Below are 12,526 nucleotides of genomic sequence, written 5' to 3'. Positions count from 1 at the left end.
TTTACAAGACATCTTGCCTGAACTTCCTGTATAAAAAGAGAACGAGGAAAATCAATATTATTTAATAGAGTACTCGCACTGCATGGCAATCAACAAAGCGAAATTATTTTCCACCGGTGATCACTCACCGAATAGATAAAATATGAGACTGATATAAACAGCGCATTTCTGTAAACTTTTCCCTTTCATCCCGTATTATATCTCCTACAGGTATCTATTCATCCACTCAGTACAGGGGCAGATCCAGGGAGGACCGCAACCGGCGCACGCCCCCTCCCCCATTATTTTTTGTTGAAACAAAAGAAATAAAAAGAAAAAATGGGGGGAGGGGTGCGTGCGCCCCCCCCTTTAATTTTGTAAACACGCCCCCTCTTTACGGAATTCATGGATCCGCCCCTGCAGTATGTGTGTGTATGTTTGATGTGTATGTGTGTGTGTGTGTGTGTGTGTGCTTGTTTTGAGTGTGGCTGTGTGTAGAACTCCTCGTTACTTAAAGCATGGTCCATGTATAAAGCATGGTCCATGTATAAAGCATGGTCCATGCTTTAAGTCATGTCTGAAAGCACACCAGTCATATGGACACTGGTTTTAATCGAAATATTGTCTGTCTTTTAGACACGTTGAGATTTAAAAAAAAAAAAATCACTCTTTAAAGCGTGTAATTTGTATCGCAATCAAATAGGAGACCATTGAAGTGAATCCAGCGCTTTCCTTAGTAACTATAAGTTCACCTTACGCATTCTTGTAGACCATCGAAAACTTTAGGGCTTTAGAGGGCCTGGAAGGAGGTGTATTTTTGTCATAATGGAGATATTGATTGCCAAGTCGACATGTTGACCATGATGACAACAAACTTGTAAGTGCACTCACAAATGTATTTACCCGAAACTTTTTTTTTGTTGTATGACTCTCTAAATGGGGGGGGGGGGGGGGGGGGGGGGATGGCGTGGGGTCCCTTGAGCGTGGTGCAGATTTGTTTCTCCCACGAGCCCTCAACAGGGGAGCCTCAGAATATAACATAATACAAACTTTTCACTACACTTAGAAACGTAATTACTTTGCATTAGTTTTTTTTTTAAATTTCTAAATTTAGTTGTACAGAAGAAGAAATAAAGATTCTCTGATTTGAGGCGTTCTGGTCCCTGGATGCCCCGAGTAGGACATTGTGCCAATGCAATTCAAAAATTGTAGTTTTACAACACCAGCGATAAGACACGCCAAGCTGGTGAAAGTTTGATCATCGGTTATCGAGAAGAAGATGAAATGGGAAAAATAGCCCCCAATTTTAACCCTAAAGGTCCCGAGGGGCACCCCTGGATCCACCATGAACAAACTTAGCAATATAGTCACAAATTTACTTGTTCGTAGCAGAAAGAAGATTTTCAACGATGCCTTAATGGAGAGAGGGGTATTACTGTGCCCATTTGAACAAATTAAGATCCTATCACCCAGGGATATCTGCTAGGCGTCATTCGTCATTTAGTTTTCGGAAAAGAGGTTTACATTGTAAAATGGAAAAGAAAAATACGCACGACGCATGGCGGACGATGCTAGACGAATGCCAGACACCGAATGATCGCAATAGCTCGCATGAGCCTTGAATAAGCTAAAAATTTGCTACCAGACGTAAGGACATCTTGTCCGGACCAGTAACTCTAAACTCCGAGATGTTTTAACGTTAGCAAATTTTGTGAGGACTCCTGCAAAACATTACCTACATGCATTGTTTGCTTAATCTGAAGTCCACTCTGATAAGAAATGAAACGATTTGTTTAAGATTAAGTTTATTTACGGTCCTATTCTATACCATACAATGATTGAGATATAAAAAAAAAGTAACTTGAGTCAATAGGAATGCTACCCCGATTTATGTGGGATTAGTAATGGATGCATGTTACAAAAAAACAAACAAGAACTGCATGGTATATGAACATATCTACAACATTGAATTAGTTCCTAAAGTATAAACGGAGTTGTTTGAAAATTTATGTTGTATGCCAATTGGCATTATAGGCCCTATATGCATAGACAAAGTCACACATGCACGATTAGTGAAAAAGGAATGTGATGTAATGATAAGTAATATCTTGTAATCATACTTCCTTATTTCAGGAAAGACTTTTTTCTGTGCTTTTGGTATGATAATGCAATCCATTTTCACAACATTAGGTTCACCAATTCCAGAAAGAAGTGTATAATAAGATTATAGAAATGATGAACTATAACTCAAAATAGAAATATATAAGACTTAAATTAATCTTGCGTTATAAGGAAACCTATAGATATGGTGTATTGGTATACAGGGTAAGAACAGCTGTGGAAATATAGCCGATTGCAGCCTTAAAGTGATTCACAATATGACGTGCAAGAGGGCTGTATGATTTATAAATGCTGCCTGAGGTTCTAGATTGTGATAAAGTGCTAATGCGGTGCTATATAGTGCGTGCAGTGCTAGTGAGTGGAAACGACACTACACTTTTTATAGACAGCCTTTGTGTCCGAGGCATCTACTGCATATTCTGACTTCTGTTTCTAAAGCTAACGAGAGTTGTGGTTTAGAATTTCATATATATGCACCAAAAAAAAAAGTAGTTGTATTGCTCGCATACAATTGCTTCAAGCACGGGCTTGTCAAAGACAAGATCAAGTTTAAGCAATCGTTGTATTCCGTAGGCATCATATTTTGCTTGTGCTCGAACATTTTCTTGCCTTCATATTGCAATGAAATTTCAACAACAGCGACGTCACGCCTGTACGAACACTATTCGTACTTTGAGAAGAAAAGGCGGGTTCCATGTGAGGGATCTCAAGGCACGGTGTGCGGGAAGCAACTCTTGACATAGTAAAATTTCCACGATAATTTTAGAACAAAGTGCGCATGCATAAACTCGCCTACACACACACACACACACACACACACACACACACCACGCACGCAGTTGATATTTGTATCAACGTCATTCACAAAGAAACAAATACAGAAAATGCCAGCTATAGTATCCTTTTCATGCTGCTTTATTACATTTATTTGTACATGTCAAAGAATCATTCCTGCAGATTCATACAGAAAACAACAACAACAACACACACACACGTACTGGCTGATGCCCATCACCCCCTTTGCTGGCAGCCTTTTAGATCTACTTTGTAGCCACGAACAGTTTCTTCCCGATTCCTTAAATTCCTGGAAACGATAGCTGTTGATGCGTAAACGCGAACGTCCTGTAAGCAAAGGCTCAAGCTGGTATAACCATGGAACTACATGGTATAACCGAGCCTGGAAAAAAAAAGCAATGTAAGAAAGAATGAGCAAAATATCTGTTTTACGCTCTATCTATAAAGGGCCTATGTCTCACTGGCGGAGATGTGTCGACCAAAAATTGGCCTGCCATCTCACCAAGAAGACGACTACAGGGCGACTTCAGGGAAGTCTCCAAACAAATAACGAATACTTGGAAGTCACGACGACGTCTTCAGAACGTCTCGGGCAGTTGCGGGGACTTCTCCGAGACCTCTCCAGATAGTCTTCCCGGTGGCGTTTCCGCATTGTCGCCGGTAGGTCGTCATGGGTCTCCGCAAGGTCGCGGAGACTTCTCATTGGCTGCGACTAAAGACTGGAAAAGTCTCCTAAAAATCGAACATATTCGATACTCCCAGGCGGTGATTTGGCTCATTCGGTAGTGCATCTCCCTCCAGATCCAAAGGATCCGGCTTCAATTCCCGACTCCAACTGAGCAATATTATGTGTAATTTATACGGGGGAGGCAAAACACTCTGTTCGTCGGATAGGACATAAACCGGAACATAGATCAGAGCAGGGAGGTGAGACGATCTGATCAGAGGGTCCCGCGTGTGAGAAAGTCACAACTCATCCCGCTTCATTCATTCGTCGCAAAAAGCAGAGTAATATGTCAGTGGAGTGGTCCCGCCTTACATCCAACTGCATGGAACTCATGGAAGACCAGCTAGTGCAGCTGAGTATAGCTATTCATCCATCTTCTCAGATGGAAAAATGAAACAAACAAAAAGCACACAAACTTCCTGGAGACCAGTCCAGTCTCTAAGCGACTACGCAAAGACGTCTGCGAGATTCAAGCCTCCACCCAGACCGCGCATGACTTGCACAGTTCCTTGTTCCTTTGTACGATTAAGAAAATACGTTATAAATGCAAGAGAATATTAACTAGAGAGGTGAAGGGTGAGATTTGTAAGAGGGAGACAAGCAGAAGAAAATTCATATCTCAAGAAAAGACGTTGTTGGAAAACACGCAAGTTTATCTCGGTCTTGAGGTAGGTGCATTCCGATTTTTTTAAATTAATCGTAACGATTATTGTTTTAGCAGTGATTGATAGATTAGAGGGTTTTGTGGGCGTATCCTAAAATCTGAGGAAAATTGTGGAAATATCATTGTAAAATATACGGTACATAATATTTAGATACCCTTGAGGCCACATAATGAATCATGAAGCAATACAACAAGTCAACATGCTGCATAATCCCTTTCAGCAAAAGTTCTGCTTGCAAGCAAGTGCTCTCTTTTGCGCTCACCGATTCGAGCAAAAGGCTCGCTATGGAGCTACTACATTTAGTACTATGCTGTACATGCAAGTATAGCTCCATAGGCTAGCACGAACGATTACTTCATAACTTTTATATGCATGCTCATACTGAGTACAGCCCCTTGTTGAGACATTTTTTTTCGATCAATGAATCGTTCACATTTTGCATAAAATGCATCAGACCGTGAAGAAAATTTGTACAATAGATATGCGCTGATGTGTGGACTTAAACATGTGTATACACTTTGTGCATTAGGTCCTACCTGCGTACCACAGGTGCTAGTAGTTGTATGAAGGAATTCCCAGCAATACCGTGTAGGATTTACTGCCGGGCAACGCATAATATAGGCCTAACAATATTCAGGTGTGAACAAGTTATACGATATGATGTGTTTGCGATATCTTCTGGTGTATTTCAGTGGCCGTCTTTTCAGATGCATGTAATCTTGGGTATTACTTTCATTTGTCAGGTCGATTTCTAGTGTGACAAAAGTGTTTTCTACTGACCCAGCTCTGTTCACCCGGACTTAACTTCGAATTGACGCCAGTATGTTTGCTGATGTTCACTGCAGACGAGCTCGATTCGAGCGATGTTTTGTTGTTGTTGTTTTTATGCTAAAAGGGAATGAAACCCCCAAAATATGTTGCGACATTTCCAGTTTTTTCAACAGACTTGGTCAATAGCCACAACAGCTGCACAATCATCCTTACCACCGTTTTCTTTTTATTCTTTTTCCCCGTCATTTTGTCGTCCTTCTTCTCCTCCGGCGCCGCCTTCTCAGTTTTCCTAACTCTTCTATCTTCACGTGACCACAGTTGTCGTCTCCTCCGTCGCTGTTAATTCGGGAATGTCTTCATCAAATAGGGCATTACATTCCTGGTCGAACATTTTGCTTTATGACAGAAGAGTGTGTCGACGCTCATGAATAGTTTGATGCACCTTTTGATTTGTTTTTTCTTTAAAGGGACGCAGTCCTCACGAAATTTAAAAAAAATATGTTGTTGTTGGTACCTCCAATGAACTACTTTCATCAAAAACAAACTTTCAAATCACCAAATAAGCTCGTACATTTCGGTTAAAAAAGTGTGACTCTGCAAATGAGCAAGTCTTGGCGGAGAGTCATACGTCATCGATGCACAACTCTTTCCAGCGGTGTTCTGCTCGTCATCCCTAGTTATTTATAAATACATGTATACTATTTATTTTTATATTAATTGTATATATGAATAAGCTTGAAATATTTTGTTTGAAATAATAAAACCACTTATTGTCACATTTTATGAAAAAATCAGATATGATCAGTTTGAACACTTAAATTGGTTTTCTGAGGGACGGCTGTCAACTTGAGAGTAGGGCATCAATGACATTGCACCTTTTGGCAGGCTCTTACACGATCGCTTGCAGGAATTATTTTTTAAAAATCGTGTACGGAGACAATTTTTGATGTCAACGCGTATGAATTGGTGAAAGGTTATATCTTTTACTCTTCTTAATTATCAGTACAGTGAAAATCTCAGGACTGCTTCCCTTTAATAAAGAGTGCTGCGGCATAGTGAATATCTAAGACTTTTGACTTTCGATCAGAAGACCCGAGTTCGAATCCCGCCTAGTGCTTAAGTCCTTGGACAAGATCAGTTTACCTACCATGTCCCTCTCGACCCAGGTGTATAAATGGGTATCTGGCAACGCTATCATGGGTATACATGTATTAAATAATAATAGCAGGGCCCTCTGGTAGAGCAGTGGCAACACTGAGGAGGCTACCCTGGGTAAATAAGACCTTATTATTATAATTCATTAATCTTATCTCTCGATTGTAAAATAGTTCTAAATATCGTATTCCAATTCAATTCAATTCAATTTGATTCAATTCAATTCAATTCAGCTCGATTTATTCATCCATTTTGTTGAAATGAGGTGATCCAAGTATTCTCTCGTTAATGTTTTGTTTGCATGCATCCACTATAAACCAGTATATGCACTGGTAGAATGCATCAGAGGCATAACATAGCCATGATAGATATAAGATATAGAGCAAAATGAGCAATGCATAGGGAAAGCATTGTCAATGTCAATGTCAGAGAAACATAGCATTAAAGGAAATATTAATCTGTATGAGTCAACATCGTGTTGGGTGTGATGTGCATGTATGCATGGATGTTAATCTCTGTCAAATTGATAGTGACTATACAACTTGTGTGTAATTTTATGTCTAAGTGAGTAAAGTATAAAGTTTTGAAGGTTATGTGTGTGTGTGTGTGTGTGGGTTTGTGTTTCTGTGTGTGTGCAAAAATTAATGTAATTTTTGCAATGTTTTCCTCCTCACATGCATTTCTGCATGGCACTCTTGTACATCTTTTTTGATGAACATTTTAACGAGGATTTTCCGACGCCACTAATATTTCTTATATGCAAAAAAATAAATAAAAACTGCGTCATACGATAGCAATTTCTCCTGAACTCTGATGTAATGACTTGGATGGAATTTGGATATTATCTAACTGTTTGGACATCCGGTACTCAAAGATTTGACAAGGACCGTTCGGTTTCTCTTTTATCATTCTTAGAGTGCATTGATTTGAGGGGAAGGTGAGGATATCCAATTTCACTCCAATAATGTTATCTTCGATTAACGTCTTCCATTAAACCCATTCCTATCGTACTCGGCAGCTGAATACTTCCAGCTGCATTTTTCCATTACTCCATAAATGAGGCAAGTACGAGCAGGTAATTGACCTGGGGTCCGTTTCATCAAAGTTTTATGAGAGACTTTTCGCTCATAAGACACACTTAGGAAAAAGACTTTATGAAAGGGATTTCACTTCTCTTTGAAAGTCTCTCATAGCTGCATTATTATACTGAGCGACTTTTGCCTTTCTGAGATTTCTGTAAAGACTTTTATGCGGAGATTTCATGAAACGGACGCATGGCATACCTCTGTTTGTTCCTTTGCTTGTTTCAGATAGGGTGGAATTATATTCATGGTCAGGACTGAAATTAAAAGCTGAAATTCGGGTCAAAAGTCTCGCAACACTTGGCGTGCCGAACATTGATAACGCATGTGTTTGGATAGACTAGGAAGGTGAGACAAACCTCCCTGGATAGAGTCGCTGGACTGAGTATGATAATGGTAAGAGAATCTTCCAACATCTGGACTGACCATCCAAAAGGCATTGGTATCTCGCTTGGCTAAGAACTCTACTCTCTTCCTCCAGGTTAGGGCCTTGAATGATTCTGTAAGGCAACCTGACTGACAATAGTCGTTGATGCATAGGGTATCTTACCACAGGAATTAAAAAGTCTTTAACATTTGGAAATTAACATCTGACAATCTTATGCTTCCAAGTCCACTGTATAAAAGGTGATATTCACGCCATGCAAGATGACTGCGTGCTAAGGATTTTTAAACATTCCTTTACAAAATCAGAAATTTCCATTTCATTTGTACGGGATTCGTCAGGTCTCCCGTTGGCAATGCGCCAATTAGACATCATCGCAGCATTTTGAATGCAACTCGTGGAACCTCTCGTTCCCACAGGTCTAACATCTTGATGATACACCACTTTCATGAATTTGCAACACGCATTCATAGAAAGGACAACTCTTTGAAGTGGATAGAGCTGAAATAACACATATTAAAAAGATTCACAAAGTGACTTCAAAACCGCTTGGGATGACATTGTTTTCCTGATTGAGTAGTGACGTTCTTGAGTTCTTCCAGCACGTTTTTTATTTCGTTTGTTTTGTTGAAAAGCTTCCATGACGTTGAATGAAATTCATGCTGTACGTTTGCTATTCTTCTTTTCCATGTATCAGTAATGAGATCCAATGGACGCTTCTTGCCCGAGACGATGTTCACACCCTAGGATATAACTGTCCATTTACACCCCAATTGTCACGCCAACGGTACAAACAAACAAAAAAGGGTAGTCTTACGCGAAAACTCAGAAATAGCAACGTGATTAAAATTGCCGTGTTTAGTTATGGTAAATTTCTTCACAAAACGAACCTCAATTAGGTGGGATATTTGTTTCAATTTGGATTCATAACACATTCATATTTTGCAGTGAGGAAATTGTCGCCTACATTTTGAGTGAGGCTGAGGCAAAGGAAAAACCCTTGCCAAATTTCAGGACTGAAGAGAAGCAATTAAGGGGCTTTATTTGGATATAAAACAAATAAGACGTTGAATATTTCATTTCTTTTAATTTCAGTTTCCTATCTGCAATCAAATTGTCAACACCGGCCACCATTGAAAAATATTCATGGCATAGTTTTACCTTAACTGTGCACTCTCGTCATAACGAAGTTGTTGCTTGTTTGTTTCACAGGAGCGCTTTGGTTGGATTTTTTTTGTTGTCTGGAAAACTTATAGAATGAAGTAATGTACTTGTTTTAGCCAAATAACTGAACATTTCATTTAACTTGGGCAATGTTGGGGCGAATTCGAATGACCAGTGACATCAAAGTTCAAAAACCTAAAATAGGCATTCAATTAAAAACTAGATGGTCATGCTATTTCAGGATTTTGTTTATCGCGAGTGTAAGAAGGAGGATCATTCAAATTCAATTTTCGTATACCAACTTCATTCAAATTCATCCTGGCTTGCCGATCGCGAATGTCCCAGCATACGACAAAACATGTTTGTTGTTTAGGGATCGATATTTCCACAGATGCCTAACAAACTAAGAAATTGTTATACAAGATGCAAGCATTATTGTGCACCCCGACAACATTCTATGATTTCAGAGGTATACAATTTTATCGCAGCAGTACTGGTTCAATGAACCGAATCGAGACTTACAACTGTTAATGATGATGTCATGAATGTAAAGTTAGCATTATAATAGTTGAAATATGATATGATCCTAGCATATGATAAAATAAAATTAGATAAAATTTTGGAGGAGGCGAATGATTTCTTGAAATGTTGATCCAAAACGGCAGCAAAATGGGAGCAGAAAAAGAAATTCATGAAGTAGCAAATGGTTGTATTTTGGCAACGATGCATGAAATCGATCGCTGGAAAAACGAACTTGTATTCTTGGAAACAAAATTGACTCTTGTTTTCATGATCAGACGTTATCATGTCCTATAAAGACGCAAATAAATGGCGATATTACGGCGCAAATTATAATGAATCTATCAAGAATATGAATGATATGATGTCGAAAATGATTATATTTTACAGTAAATTGACAGTGGTTGACAACGAATTTGAAAGAAGGGAAATGGCGAAAGAGGACAATCGCTCGAATATAAAAATGAATTCGAATGATTTCTTTTTAATCAAATCGGGCGCGACAAAGTTTGTAATTACAAAATGCACATGTGGACTATTATTCATCTCGAATTTATTGCTCATACTATTGTTTTAAATGGCTTTAAAAAAGCAAAATGTAGTTGATCAAATTCATAATAAGCATTGCAAAGCTCATGGGTCGAAAAGAGTTCGAAAATACACCGGAAGTAAATAATGCGTGAAAAAAGGAAGCGGTGGAAGAGCATATGGGTAAGTTGTGTATTTGTTTTTTTCAGTGAGCCACAGTCAAGGAGATCCTTTCCCTACATAGAAATCATCAATAGCTGCGACAAATATACTGGCTTGTGGTGAGGTTTCTTCCGTTTGCAAAGGATATTGTTTGAACAGCGTTGGACAATGTGCACATTGAAAATAGCATTTAGCATCAAATGGGGGGGGGGGGGGGTCTCACTGAGTGGTTAGTTTTTGCCAACATAGCGAGTCTTAGCAAATTTCAGGTTTTGTCAGGATGTATAGACAGTTTCGATCAAATTCGCAAACAGTTAGAAAATATTGAACATACATTATGTTCATAATATTTTTGATGAAAACTGGTTTGCTCATTTTTCGAGATAATTATGTTTGCAACATGGAGTCTGTTGTAGTTCCGCTTTTGCACACTTGTACATTTTACGGTTCCTGAAATTTAAGAGATTTGCACATTCCATTAAGACGTTGCTTATGTACAACAGTTTGCATATACGGATTTTCAGCATATCTGACGGCTCTACAGTGTTTCTTTCATCCGTTAAAGGAAGCCTCCGGATGATTTTCTGATTTTACATTTGATCAACTATAAATTAGTTATAATGAGGACAGAGTTTCAGAATATGTAATAATTGGGATGAAGAATAAGAAAAATTTCAAAATTTAGAACAAACTGCCATGAACAATGATAATGGCATGGCAGCCTCACCATAAGAATGCATGAGTTGGGGCTCAAGGAAGCAGAACAAAAGAAGAAGGCATGCATACATTATACACAGGTGAACTCGTAAGCAAGCGGTATTGTAATGAAATTACACTGCATTTCTGAAATATGTGAACCTCCTATGTCATCATCCTTGTTCAGTGTAATTTGTCTAAGGTTTTTCAAAGTATTGTTTCTCTACGTAAGAACCACAATTAATTTCACAAATCTATACATGAGTTGTCGATTTATGTACTATATGATGTGAAATTGTGAAAATTTGAAAAATATGAAAAAGTCTGGAATGACCCTTTAACTCGCCTGTACTCTTTCTGCACATGCACAGATCGATAAGGATGAAAACGTAGTCATCATTATCATCTCCACGTTTTATAAAGTGTGTTGACGGTCCTGCCCTGGTTCTACAGACACGTTATTGACATTGCACGTGCATGCATAGAAGCACCGAAGAGATTGTCTTGGCAGTCTTTCACACACACACACACACACACACACACACACACACATACACACACACACACACACACACACACACACACACACACACACACACACACAGTATGCATGCAAACTTTGGTATGCAAATGTTGAAAGTTATGAATTTTAAGAGTGAAATCGTGTCATTGCCACTGTCTTTCTTTTACTGCATGAGTTGTCAACTGCGAACCAAACCTGCAGGGATCCTCGGAGAGGTGATGTTAGAACATGGCGTCCCGTTAGGATTACAAAATTCACACATACGTCATAATTTTCTCACATAATCATTCACAAATGTAGTAATGCCCAAAGTCTTCTAACACGTTATTGAGCTTTCCGTACAGCCATATACATCATTTATTGACCTTTCGGGGGTTCAATTACCATTAATGGAATGAGCTGGATTCTTTTTTTTTCCTCCTGGTCTACCCTAATCCATCATCCTCAGGAAATGCATTTGACCTCCGCATAGTGCGACCATCTCAATGCTTGGTGTCCGGTAAATCGATGACTTTGGTCATCGCCATTATACTACCATTATCAGGTCGTATATGCACCTACTTTCACTTCTTTTTTTTTATCAGTACAGATGCCACCGCAAATCTTTCTATTGAGCCGCACAATGCTGTAGCTTTTATCTCAGTATACCTGGGAACCGAGGTGGATTTTTAAACTTGGAAGTAAACGTGTTAAGGCATAGAACTGATTGCGCGTTGATGTGTTTTGACCTCCACATGTACCGTCATCGATTTTACTCTCTTCTAGCTGCTTGCATATAATCATCGTTTACCCCAAACTGATTTTGCTTTGCTTTTCTGCATGTCCTCCATTAGGTTACTCCTACCTCTCGCAGGTTGCCATGAGGAGAAGTCACCTCAAAATGAGCTATATTTACTCACAGAATCCTAACTAGTGGAATGCTCTTCATGAGGGCATGAATAAATTGTGCGTTATGACAGTTTTATGTAAATCCATACAGGAGCAGAATAAATCAACCGTCCTCGACGTGTCGCTTGTGCGTCAAGATTGTAGCCAATTTCACTTTTGATTTGTGGACAGAAAATAATGATATTCATTGTTTCACTATACTCCACAAGTACCAATAATATTATGCAGTTAAAATGTGCATGGTTCACGGGGTTAATAATAGAATCAGAACTGGAGCAGAAAATTAACTACTTCGGCCAGCTCGACATATAAAAAATTAAGATGCAATGGAAATTACGCAAGTAGTGGTATTGTTCACGTGAAAGA

Source organism: Diadema antillarum, unplaced genomic scaffold (genome assembly GCF_040938485.1).
Source record: "Diadema antillarum isolate AM-2024a unplaced genomic scaffold, OU_Dant_1.0 seq00000809_RagTag, whole genome shotgun sequence".
Lineage (NCBI taxonomy): Eukaryota > Metazoa > Echinodermata > Echinoidea > Diadematoida > Diadematidae > Diadema > Diadema antillarum.
The sequence above is the reverse complement of the archived record's forward strand: the minus strand, read 5'-3'. Positions refer to the sequence as shown.